Below are 21,796 nucleotides of genomic sequence, written 5' to 3' on the forward strand. Positions count from 1 at the left end.
TGAGTGCGCAAACTGTTCGAAACCGTCTGAGAGCTGCTCACCTTCAAGCACGACGGCTATACTGCGGGCCGATTCTGACTCAATAACAGAGACGTCAACGTCAATTGTGGGCAGATCGGCACTTACGATGGACTCAGAGGAATTTGAATCAAGTCGTCTTCAGTGATCAATCCCGATTTAATCTTCGATTTGCTGATGGTAGGGCGAGGGTGTGGAGGTGCCGTTACGCCCAGTGTTGTGTACAGGAAGTTGACAGATTTCGAGGCGGAAGTTGTCATGGTGTGGGCAATGCACGTTCCAGGCTTGTTTTCATCCGTGGCAACCTCAACGCTGCTGCTTACCGCGACCAGGTACTGGCACCAACTTCTGCCTTTTATGGCAGCACATGGACCCGGTTTGATCTTCCAACACGACAATGCCAGACCCTACACAGCAATTTTGACAAGGAATTTCCTTCAGAATGCGGGGGTCAACGTTATGGACTGGCCGTCAAGGTCTCCCAACCTCAATCCCATCGACCACGTCTGGGATGCTCTTGGCAGAGGTCTGCGCACTCTCCAGAACCAAACACAGAATTTGCAAGATCTTGGCACCCATTTTGCAGCAACCATGGCGTCGTCTTCCCAATCATGTGTTCACAAGCATCACAAGGTCCATATGCATGCGGAGGTGTTGTGTGGCAGCTGTCACCGCACATGGTGGCCATACACGCCACTGAACCTGTGTGCCATCAGATTCTCGTGCTTGGGACTTATGATTTAAACTGTTGATGTTATTACCGAATACCGTAGGTGCTTGGAACAAATTATAATTACCACCGTTAATTAAAATCCTTCTTTGGACATAAATCATTAAAAATTACCTTCTCTCATACATTTTTCCGTTGTATATCATATATGGGAATACTTTTAAAAATGTGAAGTTTTTAATTTATATTTCTCAGTTACGTTAGGGTTAAATCTGCTTAATGTCGATATGACAAGGACGCCTTTTGGAAGTCAGGAATTGACGAACGTGTTATTTTTTCATAGAATGACGACACGTTTATGATAGGGTTCCTCAACATTTACTGAATATTCAACGTAATTGACGTCTGTTTTATATCAGTTGTTGACCCTAAGTATAACATCGGTTCAAAATAGCTTCAATTATTTCATAATACCATCTTTACACATTCATCTGGCTAGCTGCTCATTCCGTAACAAACCTGTTGATCGTCAGTCGTGGATATTTGAAAATGCTCTACTTTTATTTCCGTACGATCAGCGTGAATTCCAAATTTGACGTGTCAATGACGAAAATGATGTCTTAAATAATTCCATATTTTCACTTGTACAATATTTTCTTTCAGATGAACATTTGACTTGCCTTTGCAAATATATTAGGACGGCTGCCACAAATGTGGCAAGGTGTGAGATTTCTTATGACTATGCGAATGGTTTTGTCTCTTTTATTCCAATCACACTGACACAACGGTAATGTAAGTGTTTACGCCATTGACTGACACGATGCCATTTTTAATTATTGTCGAGTGAGGGAAATTACCGCGTTCATACAGTGACTGACACTTTCTGCAATAACATACAAACAGGGCATCCTCAGCTGTATGCCGTCAGGGCATCCCTCATCCTGTCAGGACATCCGTCATGTCAAGAAGCCAAATAAGAGGATAGGACCCGGCGCAATTGCTTTCAGAATGTGAAACCTGCTGTTGGTATTCCAACAGTCATTTGGTTTGTCTGATTGGTGATGAGAGAAGAGTTCTACAAACAGAGCAGGGTTAATCAACTAAGCTGAACGATTGATTACTTACAGATCAAGATGGGCTAACAAACGTGGGGCCTTTCCAACCTGAGATGATAAGGAACCAAAGACGTGAATGGCAGATGCTATTGAACTGTAATTTAGCTTTGCATTCATCACAAAAGTGAACAGTGTGAGCATTTAAAGAAACACCGATCCAAACAAATAAATTGAGTTGCCTATGACAAGAGGTAGGGGGAACATTCCATTCATCAACCTTCATGCTACACACTACGTATACATTATCTAAGTTAAACGCTGCTAAATTTGTATTCAATGTGTTATCTGTAGTCAATGTACACATAGGAAATCTCACCTGGGTGTCTTTTGATATCAGATATATCAACGAGTGTTGATATATTTGATATAAAAAAAACCTACAAGGGTGAGATTCTATTTATCATTATTCTTCCAACGTTTTCCGTTTGTAAACAGTAACAAGCAGTGTCTTAAGTGTAAACAATAGTGTTGTCAGCTTCAGTAGAAGAGCCATTAGTGATGTCATTTGATTGTGACGTCATAGTAACCAATGACATCATAATGATCTGCACAGCATGGGTGATGCAATTTCATTAAAGCGATATATGTAGATATCGCTTTATCTAAAACAAACGATATCTCCTCTGGGAGCCAGTTTTTGATGATAAACTATATCTATCTCCCTTCAGATTTTGTAGTCTGTAGCAAATAAAATGTATTGAAAGTTATTGGAAGGGTGTTCCTAAAGGTGTCGCTAAAAATGCCTATAAGTAAAAAATACTTATACATGGCTATTTCCATTGGCCTTCAAATCTGACCTCTGAAAGCAAAGGATGAACGCAATGACCTTCATATACAGATCATATCTTGCAGTAGTTCCAAGGTTTCCGTCAATCCAATATTCATTTCGTTATTCCCACGTTACAGTTTATTCTTTTCACAGCTGGAACGTCTTTCCGTTCATTCGGACACTTTAAACTGATTTCTAAACATATGTTGACATGAAGATGACATTTACTCACGATTAGTAAAATTTGTTTAACGCGTATCCTCTAAGAAACCTCACTGGGGAACAAATTCCTTCCGATCAGGTATTAATTCCTCAACTGCAACAACAGAATTAATCTGAAAGCCAATGGGGTCTGCGATGGGAGAACCGTGTTACCCTGATGCCAGTGTCCCCTGTTCGTTCATTATGCGATGGAGGCTTATTACATATTGCCGAAGTCTAGACATATCATCAGAGTTCATTTATATTGCTTGTCATACAATGAGTGAATAGATCAAGTATCTTACTTCAAGCAACGCCCTCAAGTCATGAAGCTTTGTGGTAACACTATTCAGTTAAACCCTACATAAACGAAACCAGTGAATTACCTGTGTGCAGGGGCGGTCGGGTAGCCTGTTAGTTAAAGCGTTCGCTCGTCACACCGAAGACCCGGGTTCCATTCCCGACATGGGTACAATGTGTGAAACCCATTTGTGGTGTCCCCCGCCGTGATGTTGCTGGAATATTGCTAATAACGGCGTAAAACCATACTCACTCACTCACCTGTGTGCAGCAACCAGTTAATGCATTAACGATTCAAAATGCCAAATAGTTGCGTTTCATGCCTGGATTCAAGCAGATAACATAGCGAAATCATCACGGCATGAGAACATGGGTGAGTGAAAGACCTAGATTAAACGCCGCTGTGCACAGTATTCCGGATCAGTATATACCGGGAAGTGAAGCCTCTTTGTTTAATATAGGAACCTATTCCTTACAAAGAAGCATCTCTGTTCTATACGAAACCTATTCCTCATAGAAGAAGCCTCTTTGACTCATATGGAAAGATGTTCTTCATGAAGAAGCATGTTTATTTAATGCCGAAACCTATTCCTGTTTACAAAAACTTATCTGTTTGATGCAGTAACACATTCGCTACAAACGATCATTTCTGTTTCCCACAGGATGCGTGAGGAAGCATCTCTGTTTGATGTCCCATCCCTCGTAAAGAATCCCCATAAAGAAGCCTTTGCTTGAAACGGGAACATTTCCCCATAAAAAAGCCTTTGCTTGATACGGGAACATTTTCCCCATAAAGAAGCCTTTGCTTAATACGGGAACATTTTCCCCATAAAGAAGCCTTTGCTTCATGCAGGAACATATGTATAAACAATCCCCTATGTTTAATTTACTTGTTTAATGTGGGAACATATTCCTCATAGAGAAACTCATTGTTAATGCAAAAGCCTAATTTCCATAACGATTTACTGTTTTATCTACCTCTAAAACGTCGTATCTTTAAGCACATGTCAATAGACACCAGAGATGTTCGACTGTGTGTGTTTGATATATAAACTGTACCTCTATCACGCGGCTCTCCATGGTATCAATCAAATTGACAGAAGTTAGTAATAACATTTTAAATTGTCTCTAGGATTCAACCTCTGTCCATCATAGATAACGCCAAAACCCGTTTTGACTCAATTTTGAAACAAATATTTCTCACTATCTAAAATATACATTCCTTAATTCTCTGTCATATATCACAGTTGCCAAGGAATCTGTCTTCATTAGACCTGTCGACTGAAGAACAAATTAATGACTGAATAATGATACTCGTGGATGTATTTTCTAAACCAGATATCCTTACGTCACTAATTCATTTGAAATATGAATAAATATTGCTTTACGCCGCACAATCATCTTGTAGCCTTCGCGGTGAGTAATTCATATTAAGAATATGTCTGCTTAATCACGCTGTAAACCAACTTTTACAAACCATGACAATTTATCTACATGACATGCAAAGCCCTCTTCCACAAAGCAACTTTAGAGCTTCGACTGTCAATGTCTTTATAAAAGTATTGTTTTCGTGCAAAGATTGCTTTTGGTAAGGGGTTCAGAATATGTTTATTTTACTTATTGAACTTAGATTATGTAAACATCATACTCCCCGTATATCACTGCCAGGACAATAATCCATCATGGCTAATAACCGTTGTGTGAGTACATTCGTAAGACAGTGTCGACATTGTGATCAATCAAACCCAAGTTGAATTGGGTCATCTGTCGTTTTATTGTCAATTAAGTCATTCAGTCTTCAATCAGTCTGGGTCAGACAAACATATCCGAAATTAAATCTCTGTTAAACAGGATAATATAGGCATCAATGACATGTATAAATCTCAATAGCTGTCCCTGAAAAGATTCATTAGAGAAACATACTCTCCCTACCGGCATTCTTCATTCGACTGTTCACTGTCAGCTCCTACCTAAAGTTTTAATGAAAATAACAAAAGCTTTTGTTTCAATATTATTTCTAAATTCCTAGCAAAGATTCAATGTACACAATGAAATACGAATACCTTTGGTAACATATTCGTAAATCATTCCAGTATTATATTATTCCTGAACAAAACTAATACGACTCTCCTTTGGGGCTTTTCCATTATCTTACAGGAATGAAGATGTTATCAACTCATACGGCATTCGGTGTCAAAGAGCAAGTTCTAATCAAGAAACTCGCCAATAACGACACTCTCAGTGCATGACAAGTCCTTACAATGATCAGCATCTGTTTCCATGTGATGTGGAGACATTATTCCATAGAGGGTCTTCTTTGTGCTTTTAATTCTAAAAATGTCCAGCGTATGACATTTATTGGCAATTGGTTCGATCGTATGGAAATACGTGCGTTTTTTCCCCATACGAAGTTTCGTAACCAAATTTAGTCCTAGGATGAGTACGCTGACCTTAATCGCTGTGTGAAAGGCAGTTGTCAGGCCTCAATTCCCAACAAAGACAGTAATTCTAGAGCAATGCGCTCATGTTTTTAGCGTCATGTTAATGTTTGCCTGCTCTGCATTTTGATATGTAACATCTACACCTTATGTGTTTATGTTTAGAGGCAGTTGTCTAGTAGTACGGGTAGTAGCAGTAGCAGCAGCAGCCGTAGTAGTAGTAGTAGTAGTACTTGTGGTAGTAGTTGACGTAATACTAGCAGCAGTAGCAGTAGAATTACTAGTAGTAGAAGTAGAAGTTGTATTAGTAGCAGTCGTAGTAGCAGCAGTAGCAGTAGATGTAGTAGTAGAAGTAGCAGTAGCAGCAGCAGTAGTAGTAGAAATAGTAGTAACAGTAGTGGTAGAAGCAGCAGTAGTAGTGGAAGTAGTAGCACCAATACTAGCAGAGGTAGCAGAAGTAGCAGCAGTAGAAGTAATTTGTAGCAGTAGAAGTAGTAGCAGTATTGGCAGCAGTAGTAGAAGTAGTAGTAGTAGAAGAAGTAGTAGTAGAAGTTGTAGTAGTAGCAGTCGTAGTAGCAGGAGTAGTGATAGAAGAAGTAGTTGTATCAGTAGCAGTAGCAGAACTAGTAGTAGTAGCAGTAGTAGTAGGAACAGTAGAAGTAGGAGCAGAATAAGTATCAGTAGCAGAAGTAGAAGCAACAGTATTAGTAGTAGAAGAAGTAATAGTAGTAGTAGCAGCAGTATTAGTAGTAGTAGAAGTAGTAGTTGTAGTAGTAGTGGAAGCAGCAGTTGTAGTCGCATCAGCAGTAGAGGTTGTAGTGGTATCAGAGGGTAGCAGTAGCAGTAGTAGTAGTAGCCCCTGGAAGTTGGGTGGCATTGCCGTCCAACCTTTGAAGTATGATGTAGAGAGGTTATCACGCGAGTGTGTTTGGGGATGGTAAATATCCTGCATTAGAGCTAAATACATAGTGTTTATTCCTAATACAGGATATTTACCATCCCCAAACACACAAGCGTGATAACCTCTTTATCATATAATGTCATTCTTTACTTCCGTGCTTCAAAATCGCTTTCCCTCTCTCACAAACATTACCGAAACATTACGAGTTTTCCTGGAATGCGCGCATAATTATTTATTACGTCATAGGGTAAGTGATGTGTCAGTCGGTCTGTCCTGTCATAACGTTAAGAAGTGTAGTCAGATGTACACACAGCGACAAAACGAAACAAGGTAAAAATTCAAATATATTTCGGCAAAATCCAACTATTTTAATTTGTGGAGAAGGTTTCAAGCCGCAGAGGTCTACAAGCACAGATATGAGTACTGATCCCGCTTGGCTAGGCCTCGTGCCCTCGCAAAATTGATTCTAAATTTATATCTCCAAAGTTGCCAATGCCTTAGATACGTCACAGTTAGGCACTGATCTTCAGTATATTAGACTGTTCTTTTGATAATGATAGTAATTATCCCTGTAGTTTATCCAGATTCCTGATGGTTAATTCTGACTCGATCGCCGAATGACGAGGGCGACGCCATGTTTGTATATAACACTGAAAGTAGTCCCTACTTGACCTTTGATATTTGCATCTCTATCCGCATATGACCCCAACGGATATCGTTTTTATCCGTTGGCTTTATCCTGTCGAGAAACCTACCCATTGTTTGATAAAGAATAATTACCTTCGTATGCAAATATACCCAAGAAGAATAAAAGCGTATCTAATGGATTCGCCAATAATTTCATACATCACCAGTTCGTTTTCATTTTTTTAACACTGAATGTCAACGACTACCTTCTTCCCGAGGCAAGAGCGTTAACTGATTTTAAAAGTGCAGTTTCCACCCGTGCCGTACCAGGCCTGAATTCCTTGGCTCGATCGTAGCTCCACCAGTGGCTATTACGAGTTATGTCCCTTCATTGCCTCTCATATGGACCAATCGGATTCCATCCCTCGTATCACTTGCATTTACTTCATCAAACAAAATGTTGGCTACCAGTCAAGACGATCTGATCGATAATTAAGATCTATATTGTGACGAAACGCCTCTTTCATCGCGAAGAGCATCAAATCACGTGAGCACCTTGATTAAAATACTTGAAACGATTTGGAAAATATCTGCTGACAATGAGTTGGCGGTGCACATGTTTTGCAAATCCTGCAATCGGCCGATATCTGCATGAAACTTTACGAACCAGATTTCGATTTCATTGCGTGATTTTGATTGGACTATGCATAGACTCATTAGTCCAGCCAAAATGTAACTCCATAATACCATCGTAGTTCTGCAAGGGTGGAAACTGGACTTTCATATAGAGAGTTAACTCTCTTGCCTCAGGAAAATGACGACTTCAGACAAACTTCTCTCTTCAAAGCTGCAAATTCACAATACATCCTTCATGATTTCAACAATGAAATTCATAACATACTGTTTGTAAACGCACAGTTACCGTTTTAAAACCAGTTGGTAGTGACAAATACTAAAATTTGCCATATCATTGCTCGGGGGATTGACTAGTAGGCCATGAAAAATGAACGAGATCTTTTCATAATTTTACTCGATGCCACAGTTAAGCATGGCAGCCAGATGTTTGCAGTATACAAACACTGTTGGCCGTTATCTCACTGACACATGCGGAATTTGTCTCAAACTATTCAGATAAAGTTTCATAAAGTTTTCAAACGTCATTTTAAGAAGGATTTCAAATTAAAAATGTATTTAATCTATGTAATATAAATGTAAAAATGTGGTGCCAGTATCAGTTTTCGATATATTTCTTCAAAGGATTGAAATTGCATATAATGTCGTCAATACGATGAATAATTTTATATACATGTGTAGCTAACTAGTCGAGAAAATTATGCTATTCTTTTATTAGGTTTCAGTATTGAACCCGTTGTTCCAATAAGGAGAGAACACATTACTATAACACCCTTCATAACATTGTTTTGAAGTCCCCCAAAAATGTTGGGATTACAAATCTATTGAAGAGGTTGACAATGTATCCGGGAGAACCTTCATCAGAAATGTTATGGAGATGAAAACTGCTTATTGGTATTTTAAAAATGAAATTTTGAACCAAAGAAGCTGAATGAGGTCACTTTGTAATCTAATGACGCAATATATCAAGTAAGCCGCCTTATAGATATATATTACGAGCCAAGAATAGTATCTGCAAGTTCATGTGTATAGAATGAGGGTAATACACACGCATCATCGCCCCTCCCCTTCTCGTCACGGGTTTAAATGTTGCTACCCATCCCCCACCCCCACCCACCATTGTTCAGGCCGTTGCTACGCCTGTGTATAACATGTGCAGACTTTGTCAACACTGATCATGTTATCCGTCTATCGTGTCAACAATTTCAAGAGATTGCTCGACTGCAGTCTGTGTTCAAAGCTCTCGATGTCACTTATTGCCACTCAACATTGATCAGCGCCATCTCAATCCAGGTTGCATCTCCATGACGATTGGAGTAACGTCCCCTCATCCAGCAACTTGTCAGTCTGAACGTCCTCAGTGAGGGTCATTATTCAGAACAGTCAAACCCTTCTCGTGTACTAGTATATGCATTTACTTTCACAGGTGCTCTGACCACGTGGTCATTTGTTGGGACATTCAACCCGAGTATTGTTCTGCATATAGATTGGCACTTGACTTTTCTTTGATCGGTCGCTTATGTATGACGTATATACATTGTAGGTTTGTGTGTAATTGATTACACCAGTAACGGGGGAATTACGTAACTGGTATCTTACCTTGCACATGAATGTCGGATTCTGATTGGTCGAGACCCATTTTATTATTGTCAATGTCCCCGCTAACTCGTAAGGTACATTTCTTATGTTCCCTGCTCGAATTGCCGAACTGTTGGCATTATATTTGCAGCTTGCCAACCGCAAGTTTGCATCTCGAATTGATTATATAAGACGCCATTCTCAGGTTATTTACGTTATTTCCGAATGAAATAGTTTGAGGGAAATAACTAAATTCGAAATGCATTTGTTTTCTGTCGTCTGCTATAAATGCCTAAGTGGTATTCTTATCGATTCGGGCAAAAGATGCATGCATACTCCTGAGAGTTTCTAGGGCTTCGGTCCTGCCCCACACTGAAGCACAGGTACCACATGTGGTGTCTCCTTAGGCAAGTGACTTTGTTCGAAATGTGCCTCTGTTCACCCAGCAGTGAGTGGGTACCCAGTAGGATGAAATGGTAATGTGGCTGTTAACCTTCTAGCGCCTCACAGGCAGCTTGGGTTGTATACTCCCCAGGGAACTGAGAATGAAAATCGAGTGCTCACTGATCCATCGACCGGGGTAATAATAGTGTAGCGCTACGAGTATCCACTTGGTGGATGAAATCTGGCGCTTTATAATATACACTTATTATTATTATTATTATTATTATTATTATTATTATTATTATTATTATTATTATTATCATTATTTTCATTTTTTTTAAATAGGCGTGCGGGAGGATAAATTCGTTGTCCACTGGTCCCTCCGATGGCATGTGTTGATGTACCCTCCATGTTATTTTTCGGACTCGGGGAACACAAACTGACATGGAAGTAACATCACATCAAGTCCCCCTGGACACCGTTGGATAACTCATAACATGACATACATGTTGTGATGTGTGAGCGTGCTCGTCAATGGGTCTTGCGCCGTGTTACACGTGCATGTATATCGAGTGTCCATTGCTGGATTGGGCATGAAGAGTATATCTTTGTTATTTCTTGAGGTAGAAATGATTCTACCGACCACGTTTGGTGATATTTGTACAGCAAAATACATGTGTGAAGGTGGCATTTGAAGTAGGTTATGGTTTACACTATACCTGTGATGGGTGAATACTGAATGGGAAGCACTCGTGTAACCTGTTTGATGTTTGCACTACGTTGTCATGTCCAACGTAAGACGTTGTCATTGAGAAGAACATTTCATTTCGCCGAGTTGTCCCGTTTGAATCCATTTATGGAGGTCAAGGTTGTTGTTTGTCAAGTTCGATCATACGGTCACAAACAATAGTTTCAGGGATATATCTGGAAATGTTGTTAGATCAGGGTATATATACTATCTGAAAATGTAGGGATTTTGTATATTCCCTGATTGAAGCAGAAATTACATATATTCTCTGAAACGCTCACGGATCATACATATTCCCCGATAAGACATATTCCCCGCCACATACTAATACTAATATGTTTACATGCATGCGATATCAATATTGTATCTTAGTGTGCTCTGGAAGTTTAAAACACATTATTTATGTGGCTTCACTCCAGATCTATGATTTAACGACCCATTACTTTTCACCAGTGGACATTTGGTTGTCAAATATGCATGCCTATATTATATTGAACCCGCATTTGAATTAATGTATACTTGGATGTTTGGAATTGACGGTATTGTGTTTAGTCGCGATACTCAAATGATTGATTCACATGAAAACATGTCACCAGCGGGATTCGAACCATCATGTGAGTAAGTGTAAAAGTCGGACCCGGCTACGACGACACATGATTTTAAATATTTTCAATAAATATTTGCTAAAAGATCAAAAGTGCCGACTTTACTTAATCCTGTGATAAAGCACACATCGATACGTCATAATGGGCTGACGTCACGAGGCTGTTCAAATTATTTCCACCGCGAAATAACGGGTCCTTGGTAACAACTTTCCATCATTCCTGTCAATCAAGAAACAATTTTTAAATCTACTCGAATAATTGAATATTATTCCCTAAAATATGGCAAGGTATTGTCAACTGTCCCACACATATCCAAACCACTGAGTCCGTGCCTCACCATAGGAATTTTCTCGGTCACTGGACACAGTAATGAGCAATTGTTGAAGAGTTTCATAACCATATGTCCACCTGTTGGTCAGCGTAGGGTTTTAAGCAACAACACGCACCCAAACAAAACGACCGATGTTGCTCTTCCTCCGCCATGTTCGTCCAACGGCGACGTTATATCACGTCGGATACAGTGCAACCAACTCGGTATGACTAAGCTCTGTATTTCTTGGTTTGCAGTTGCAATAGTCTCCTAACGTTAGGGGTTGAAAAAGTGTGGACTGACCACACGTAACTTGGGCTGTTTACATGTCTTGACTGGACCTACAATGCACTTGTAGAATGATTCTAGTCCCGTTATTATACTAAAACAGATTAATACAAAAACTTAAATCTAAATCGTACTTATTTCGGCATGAGATAATGGATAACCACACACTGAACAAATAATAAAATGCGACCTATTCAAATAATAAACCACCCTATTTTAGAGGTCTTTTATTCTGATTAAAACGTATTTCGTCTTTAACGTAAGGACGCAGGCAATAAGGTGGAACAGCTTATCAGTTAGCCATGTTCAAGGATTTTCAATTTACGGCACCGCTTATTGCGGTGTTGATTTGAAACCCATCTCCAATAAGTCGCATATTCGGCATCTCAGAAAGGTAATGAAGTTTACTTTACCACTATGTGCAGTTCAATAAAGTATCTATTTTACCTCGAACTGTTGTAGTACGAGGACACTTGTGCCCTAAAATAGACTTAAATATATCCAATACCTTAAAGGCCCAGGAAATGATATTCAGAATGTTGTGTTATATTCTATTCCATGTTCCTGTCAAGGTAATTAGATAGTCATTGATGAGAAAAACACTTTTTTTTAAACCAGGAGAAACATGGTTCGCGACGGAGCCTGGCGCACATGCATCAGCAGCAGAGAAGAGGTTCCATGTGCATCACGCAATGGCGACTCACGCAGTATAAATACAGAATACAAAGGGGTCTGGTTCAGTTTCAAAATATCTTCCTGGGGCATGGGTGTTCCAGTCGTCTAAGTCGCTGTGCAGAGTTGCGTCCCTTGGCTACGCCAGAAACCTGTGATTGTGAATTCAATCCCAGTTCGCCCCGATTATGTTTCTTGGTTTGTCAGCACCATACCCGTGCTCGTGGGTTTCACCAAAGTGGTAAACGTCTGAGACCAGCATCACTTCGGGCTTTCCTCCCACAATAAACTGAACGGAAATTTTGTTCAAAGCGCCGTTAAACTAAAACCAACTCAAAATATTTTCTACAAGAGAATCTTTTGTCAAAGTATGACAGTATGGATGTATTTTAAGTTTGAGAAAGCAGGGATGTGACATGTATCAGAGAACATACTCGTAACAGTCAACTCGAGGGCTCGGGGATTCTTATACATGGACCGTCTGTGTACAGTTAACATATACACTGAGTGCGAGTTTGGTTTAAAACCGATTTGAACAGTATTTAATTTGTATCACAGCGTGTCTGCTTGACGAGGGAGGAAAGCGAGAAGTGATGTAGGTCTTACACGTTTGCCACTTTGGTACCAACGAGCACGGGTATGGTGCAAACAAACCAAGAAACATGATCAAGGCGAACCGGGATTCGAACCCACGACCATAAGTTTCTGGTGTCCAAGGGAGTCAACAAAGCGCCTTAGACGACTGTCCCCAGATACAATGAGTGATTCAATAATCAAATGTGTGGTGGTATTTGCTCAGCAGCAGCAGCCTTGCCATCAGACAAGGCATTTGAGATATAGTTAACTTAATTTCCCCCTCTTCGATGAATAGCCTTTAACAGCTCTTTGGACTAAATAGGTCCCCGTTGTTGATACCAATAACCGCTGACAGGGCGGCGGACCAGTATTGATAATTACATTCACATGCGGGACTCATTGACGTGACTTATACAATCTTGTACCATAATTGGTTTTTGTTTTGATTATTAGAAATTCGCACGGAAGTTAAAGTCTACCTGTTTTAAGTTAATGGACTACATTTGTCAAGATGAGTGATGATCTGCGTTATTTAGTTTGTCAGAAACGTTCCAAAAATTTAACTTGAGAAGATTTTGCACGGTTACATAGTTCAGGAAACGATGCTGGCCATGTTAGGTGACGGTGCTGTATCGGAAGCAGCAAAATCTCATTTATCAACATATGCGCCATAATTGAGTGGGTGTGTGAGTGAGGGAGTGAGTTAGTGGTGTTTAACGCTGTGCATAAAGGTTAAAAAACACAGAGTATTACGTTCCTTTTTCAGCGTTAAACACATGATAAATACCACACCCAAAAACTTAGATGTCGACATCATATGTGAATCCGGAATGTCAACTCATAGGCTCTAATAGGCTGATTGTGATAATACATATTTATAGTGTTCTAAATAAGCGGGGGCGGTCGGGTAGCCTAGTGGTTAAAGCGTTGGCTCGTCACGCCGAAGACCATGGGTACAATGTGTGAAGCCCATTTCTGGTGTCCCCCGTCGTGATATTGCTGGAATATTGCTAAAAGCGGCGTAAAACCATACTCACTCACTCTAAATAAGCGTTTTATTTGTTTCTCGTATTATTCAGAACTACACCCTCGCGCCCCCGCAGGGCTCGTTACGCCATTTCACGATCTCATTACTCCCTGTAGTAAAAGACAAATGTTCAAAGAATGAGCAAACTATGTTTACGGGCAATTTTGAAGCAACGTAATGGATTTCAACGGAAAACTCCACACTGTAATAGCGACACGTGTTTGCTGCTAAGACAAACACCAACGCTCAATAGGTGCTTCACGGTTGAGGAAGCCGCAAACAATTGTCTGCACCTGGCGTTTGTTGGTAGAGTGAGTGAGTTGGTTTTTACGCCGCTTACAGCAATATTCCAGGAATATTACGGCGGGGGATGCCACAAATGAGTTTCACAAATTGTTCACACCATCGACGGTACGTGAGAGCGCTTTAACCATTTTGTTGCCCCACCGTCATTATGCTTGTTGGTAGAGCTGTCAAGGAATTGTGTGGTGGAATCTACAGCATAAAATGTGCCGAGCAGGTTATTTCCCAGCGAACAATTCTGTTTTCTTGGTCAAATAACTTAATAAAAACAGGAAATTATTTCAGCCATACCACTTCCATAACAATTTTCTACTCTCCACACATGCGTATTTTTTAATTAACCTTGACATCTCTGTAGCTTTTATACTTCTATTTTATATCATTTTTATAATGATTCAATTTGTAAATCCGAAGACAGATAACCATTAGTGTTTCTATACTATATATACCTTTTTCCTATGTAAATGATATACGTTTCAACATAAATAAATCAAAAGCATTGATACTGTTGGAATTTTATAGTTTGGAGAAAAAAAACGGGAATTATAAAAATATTCCAATTACCATCACATGAGATGGTCATCAGAATACAAAGAAAAGCTATAGATACTCAAGGAATAAATATTCTCACGATGCTCAGTAATCCGATCTGACTTGTGTATAACAGAGAGCTCCTCGAAATTGTGGAGATGAAATTAAATCAACGAACCCATGTAGGCAGGCATCGGTTAGAATTAGACACGTTTCTCAATGCTATAAACAAGACCGTAATAAACTGTGCTGAATTAAGGTTTCAATCGTTTCCAAAAGTGAAATATAAGGGATGTAAATACTTCTGATCCAAAATGTCCTTGAATTGATTTTTTATTAATTGCTGTGCAAAAGAAAGACTTTAGTATAAACCCGTGTCTGATGGTGGCTAAAAATGACACAAACAAGATATGGTCTTTCGATTGAGAAGTATTTGATACGGGTGTCATAACTGTGTTTTGATACCCCATGTTTGCCGTTTTTCGGCGACTGTGTTCAGCCTAATCACGTTTTGATAACGTATGCAATTTCTTTTGTCACCTCCAGTTTTCAAGAATATATACTCTTCAAGAAAAGAAAGGCAAAACGGATACTAGTATTTTTATCGATAAAAGCAAAATTTAGCGGACCAAGAGGTTTAATGTGTTGTAATGTCAGTGACAAATTTCCCGAATCAAAATGATCCCAACAAGGAAATGCAAAGCATTAGTAGGGAAACACGTACGATTCGGAAAAATGCACCCAGTGCATTAACAAAAAGGCCATGGAGCTGCACGTACTGTACCTGCAGCAGCACTATGAACGGTATTAACGTGCATGGTTTTTTATTGCCGAGCATCGGCGTCAATCGAACAGTGACAGTTCAACAGCATGACAAGATTAGCAAAAGTGCAAAAAAATCACATCATAGGCCACTTGCAAGAAGGGGAATCCCGATCAGCTATAGCCAGGGTTTTCAGGGATATAAGAGCACGGGTCTACAGACGTTGGGCAAAACGTTACGCCGGAAACTGCGTTCAGGAAGGGGACAGGTGCGTTGGGGGTAGCAGATATCTCTCATCATGGCAGGTCAGGATTGGTCCATATCCAGGGCAATCTTACGGCTCAACGATACATGCACGAAATTTCCTACCACACGTCCTCCAAATTGCAGCACACGGCAACGGTGTATTCCAGCAGGACAACGCTCGACCGCATACAGCACGGATCACAAGAGCCTGTCTACACAACAACAACGTTGATGTTCTCCCCTGGCCGTCCAGATCCCTGGATTTGAACCCGATAGAGCACCTGTGGGACGAATTGGACAGACGGCTACGCCGACGTCAATCACAACCCCAGACGTTGCAGCAGTTGGCTTTTGCGTTGCAGGCCGAGCGGGCTACCATTTACCAGGATGTGATTCGCATACTCGTCTCTTCATGGGCAGGAGATTTTAGGCCGCTGTCGATTCCAAAGGGGGACATACGCGGTATTGATGATAGCTGACCTTCACTTTGGACTTTGTACCGATAACTAAGATGACTACAATCACCAAGTGTTCTTTCCATAACATTTTCGCTCAATACCTTGTACGGTTCCTCATATAAATGAATTTTCCTACCTCACACACATCTGGCTTTCGTTTCTTTTTTTGAAGAGTATACTTACTTTTTCCCGGCACTTTATATTTCACGCTTACGCGTTTTTGGTTACGGATCTGCCGATTCCAAATTTAATGAATATGGTAACAGCATACAGTTTTGAGGAGAGTCTACTTTCTTACCGCTGATTTTAGTCATGAAAATCTTTATTTAAGAAGGCTTATCAATTTATTTTATAAAATTTTATATTTACTTCAAGAATACCAAACAGACGGACATTCTTATCTCCTCCAATAATTGACGAGTACGTATGAAAGTAAATTAGGTCAAATCATAAATGACCTGTAGTTAACCAAAAGCACATAACAAAAATATAAACATACAATGCTCTTTTAGGTAGATGCTAGTGAACAGTTACGGTTACAAAATGCTTTACTTGATGAATAAAGTGCACATATGTACAAACTTTGAAACAACCAACACAAACTGTGCTACAATCAACACGACATAAAATGTTGTGATTTCCTCCAAGCAAACAGTTCAACATTGCAGTGTCATCCTGGTCACATAATGTAATTAAGTCGTTTATGTGCAGCACTGAAGAAAGTCTATCGCACATCTGATTTCTCTGTCGAGTCTCACACAGTCAATGATGACATGTTTACTACTGTCCTGTTCTATGGTGTGGCATAGTGTACATAAAACATCGCGAGGTTTTATTGATGCCAGATATATCATGGATGATATGTACAGTTTGTGTGTTTGATGAACGTATGCTATTTTCCACAGATGATGCATACGCACTGTCGGGTGAATTTCATAAAAAGTCCTGGTTTGTTGTGAGGCACGCTGGAGTTTAATGCCTGTTCATATTGATTAAGATTCTCCATGACCACAAAGCCCATCTCAGTTTGTCCATAAACGTGCCACATTTTAGATAAGCAAGTAGTATTTCTTTTATATTATATTTTTTGTATAAAACTGATGTTAATATTAAAGCCTGCTATACAGTCGTCTAATAGCCATAAGAAAAGTTTCTTCAATATGAAGGGATTGTTCTGTCTACATAGCCTAGCAAAGAATAACAGTTTTCATTTGTCTATATATGTGTGCATTGACCGCAGTCCGACTGCTATTATGGTGGGTACACATGCTGATCTGACAAGTGAGTGAGTTGGGTTTAACGCCGCTTTTAACAGTATTCCAGTTATATCGCGGCGTGTCAGCTTAATGTGGGAGGAAAGCCCCAAGTGATGCAGGTCCCCGACGTTTACCACTTCGGGAAACCCACGAGCACGGGTATGGTGCTAACAAACCTAGAAACATAATTGGGGCGAACCGGGATTCGAACCCACAATCATAGGTTGCTGGCGTGCCAAAGGGACGCAACTCTGCACAGCGAATCGTGGCGCCTTAGGCCACCCGCGCCCCCTGATCTGACAAGAAGTTAAAAAGAGGCCTTCATAAGAATTTACAATTCAAATGTAGAAAAAACCCATACGTATACTTTCAAATTAATAAAAACGACAAAAGCGTTTCGATATTTACACTGCTAAAGGCTGAGTCCATTGCACGATTCCGACAATCAAATAGTGATCATAACAAAGGTAAGCGTAACCTGCCCCACGGGTAGCACCCGTCACGAGTAACCAATGCCCCACCAAAGCCAAACATTATCAACTAAAGCATTATTAAAGTTCCATTTGCAGACTAGAATATAAAACGATTTCATCGATCAGCTTTACCTTCTTATGTGTGATATGACAAAATAGTTTTGAAATATTTATTAATATTATAAAATACATAGATAAATACATTAAATGTACAGTTTTATAGTCGTTATCGGGTAAAATTCATTTCGATGCAAGTTTTTAAGTTGACCAGTCACATGTCAAATATTGGTACGATACTCAACTTTTCTGTAAGATGATCTACTGCCCACGTCATTATCGTCATTTGAAATTCGTCCAATTTAAATGTTCTTGTTGTTTTGGTCCAGTTTTCTCACCTTGTCATTGATCTGAACACATAAGGATCACGATGTATCGCTATTTTCGACATATGAAACTGCTTAACAGTTTCGAGAATATAAAATTTCAGATTTATGAAAGGTTATCACAATACCCATTTGCCAAGGCTCTTCTCGGGCAAACTATACAGGATCGTTTGTCAAAGGTAACGTGTGGGCATATCTTCCTGGCACCAGCCGTCTGGGAGGAAGTGGTCATTTGCGAATTATGTCTTGATAGTTCTTAATGTTAATACCAAGACGAATGGATCCTACTCATTTCAATATCGATAATGATCGCTATTTTTATAAAGTTACTCCAGAAATAACCGACTTTCATGTTCCAAGAGAAGAAACAATTTAAGGTAATCTTTACACGTTCATAATGTATCAAAAGACTACCATATGTCGTCCCACAGTCAATCAATGCGCGAATCAATCATGATTGGTGTTTAGTTGATGGTGTAGTAGCCCTCGGCTGAGAAGCACGACAACAATTTAACGGCAAATAGTTCAAAGGTCTTTAACTTGATAAATGCCAGAACATATTGTAGGCTTGCGTTTTGAAGATCTCTGTAGAAAGCTCAGCAGCATCTGATCTTAGCTCATTTTAAGGCTTTATCGTGAAGCAACATCCATATGCACCTCGATTAGCCTATAATCGAGTCCAATAGTCATCCGATGAACAAGAAAAGAATACCTTCCCTCAGGCTCAGTCAACAAGCTTGCTTCATTATAACCACATTGGGGCACATAATTGTATTTTCTCTACCTTCATGAGTACTTTTTGTGGAAAGTAAACGGTCGATTCTCCGAGGAACCAAATAAAATCAGCTTTGCTTCGATGCCCTGATGAAAGTGTTTGATTATATCATTGTGCATACTTGCAGTCGTGTGTTCCCCTAACATGAAGTTTCAGACGAGCACGTCAACCACTAATTACATCGACAGACACACATAGAGTGACGCTAAAAGCACTTCAACGTAAAGTGATGAACATATTCTAGATAGACATTATAAATATGTCACAACAGACACATTCGGTTGTGTCAGTCTTACATACTTCCATATTAATGTTTAAATCAACATTATACTAATTATAATAGCGTTCAATGTTTTTGCAAGGTCGACAAGGCGACTGTGTAGATCTAAGCTATTTTAAAAAAAACCGAAGAGAGATAGCTGAGATACAGATGTTTCACATGCAATAATAGTGAAACATAAAATAGATAAAGTTGAGAAATACGGATGTTTTACATACCAAACATAGTTTACATACAGATGTTTCACATACAAAAATATATTTGCTATACATCTTTAACATATATATATCCAATAAAGTAATGATGTTTTACATTCATAATATCGTTGAGATAAAGATGCTTCGTTCACATGCATATTATAGTTGAGATATAGATGTTTCACATACAAGATATAGCTGACATACAGATGTTTCACGTACAGAAATATTTTTGACACATAGGTAATATATACAAAATATCTTTGAGGTAAAGATGTATCACATACTAACTACCATATATGTATCTTATGCATGAGACTTCAGCTGATCGTGAATAATTCTTGCTTCATCGATATATGGAACACACCAGGTCTAAAAGTTCAACCAAAACGTGATAATTTATACATTTTTCTATTTCAGCAATATCAACAACAAAAAACTCCTCTGTGGTCTTAGTCAACTGATTCACCTTTAGGAAAATCCTGCAATATGGTAACAACTTAAGACCCGTGAAGACCCGGGGACGAATAGGTCTTCAACAATCCATGCTCGCAGTAAAAGGCGACTATGCTTGTCGTAAGAGGCGACCAACGGGGTCGGGTGGCCATGCATGTCATCGTATCCCAATTGCGTGGATCGATGCTCATGATATCAATCAATGGATTGTCTGGTCGAGACTCGATTATTTACAGACCGCCGTCATATAGCTGGAATATTGCCGGGTGCGGCGTTAAACAACAAACAATCAATGGAACAACTTAATACCATGTACACACGAATTTTGACAAATCAGTGGATTTTCTATGTATTCACCTATTTCATAATGATATAAGTATGATACACAGGGACCTATAAAACTATACAGACTGTTTTTAGTTTCTTAAAAGGAGGCGATTCATGGAAACAAGCAATCCATATGCCGTAGAACTTTGTTACGGCAAAGCACGTTTTACAAGAGAGCAATACAATTGTTAGTACAGTACACTGTTATAACTTATTATATGTGTGGGGGCGGTCGGGTAGCCTAGTGGTTAAAGCGTTCGCTCGTCACACCGAAGACCCGGGTTCGATTCCCGACATGGGTAAAATGTGTGATATTACTGGAATATTGCTAAAAGCGGCGTAAAACCAAACTCACTCACTCTTACATTACATTACAAATTGAAAATAGGAACAAAGTATCTCCGTTTAAGAGATGCAAAGATGAGACATGGCTTGTTTGGATTCAAATTGTTTGAATCTCACCTCAGTTGTCCGTCAAGTAAATATATATTATGTATATTAACCAGTCAGGTAGTGATTGCCCTATTTACACGGAGACAGAGTCCCAGTTTGATGACTTCAGGCACTAATTACTTGGAAGGGAACTAGACTTGAAAAGGTCACCTAGCCATAGAACATCTAAGGTACACATCTGAAGACAATATCTCAACCTTTATACATTTCATAAATAATGATATTCGGCTCTCGTTGTGAACATAATACTCCTTAATTAATTACAACCTGTTTCGCGTGCCTTATCGGCAAAGCTTCAAAGAAAATGCTCATTATCATTGTGTTACTGTAGGGCGATCTGTCTGCCATTAGGCATTGTCCGCCTTCCCCTGGTATGGCTGTGTCTTGAACATCTGGTGCGTATGTCAAAAACAACGATTATCAGAAAATTTGATCACCTAATGACTTTCCATTAACACATTTACCATGCGATCATAAATATCCATATGTATGTGTCCATGTCGAAATGTCACTTGCCGTTAGTGGGTCATAAATTAATCTTGTTGAAGTGTTAACATTATGATGGCGTCTTCAACGATTTCCATTAATTTGAAAAGTGGAATCATCATCAATCATGATCAATTACTAGTAGGTGAGGTGAGGTGAAATTGGATTTAACGTCGCGTCCAAGATTATTGCACTTATACAGCGACGTGCATGCACGTGTGTGTGTGGCTGATTGTACTAGTCCGGACTGATGCCGATTTATAGTTCTAGCTCACTGAGATACCATGCCGCAGTTTAACATGAATACCCTACTCAGACACAGAAGCAAACCAGTCCTTGTTTTAGCCCCTTAATGCCGAGCGCCAGACAGGGTAACAAGAAGTACCATATTTTAACGTCTTTTGGTATGACGCGGCCGGGGATCGAACCCCTGACCTTCCGCTCTCCGGGCGGACGCTCTACCACTAGACCACGGAGGCGGTCCAATTACATGTAGTTTTCGTAACTAAATGTACAATAATGTGAACATAAACATATATGAACGTCTGA

This window comes from Haliotis cracherodii, unplaced genomic scaffold (assembly GCF_022045235.1).
Source record: "Haliotis cracherodii isolate W230 unplaced genomic scaffold, xgHalCrac1.p SCAF_6, whole genome shotgun sequence".
Taxonomy (NCBI): domain Eukaryota; kingdom Metazoa; phylum Mollusca; class Gastropoda; order Lepetellida; family Haliotidae; genus Haliotis; species Haliotis cracherodii.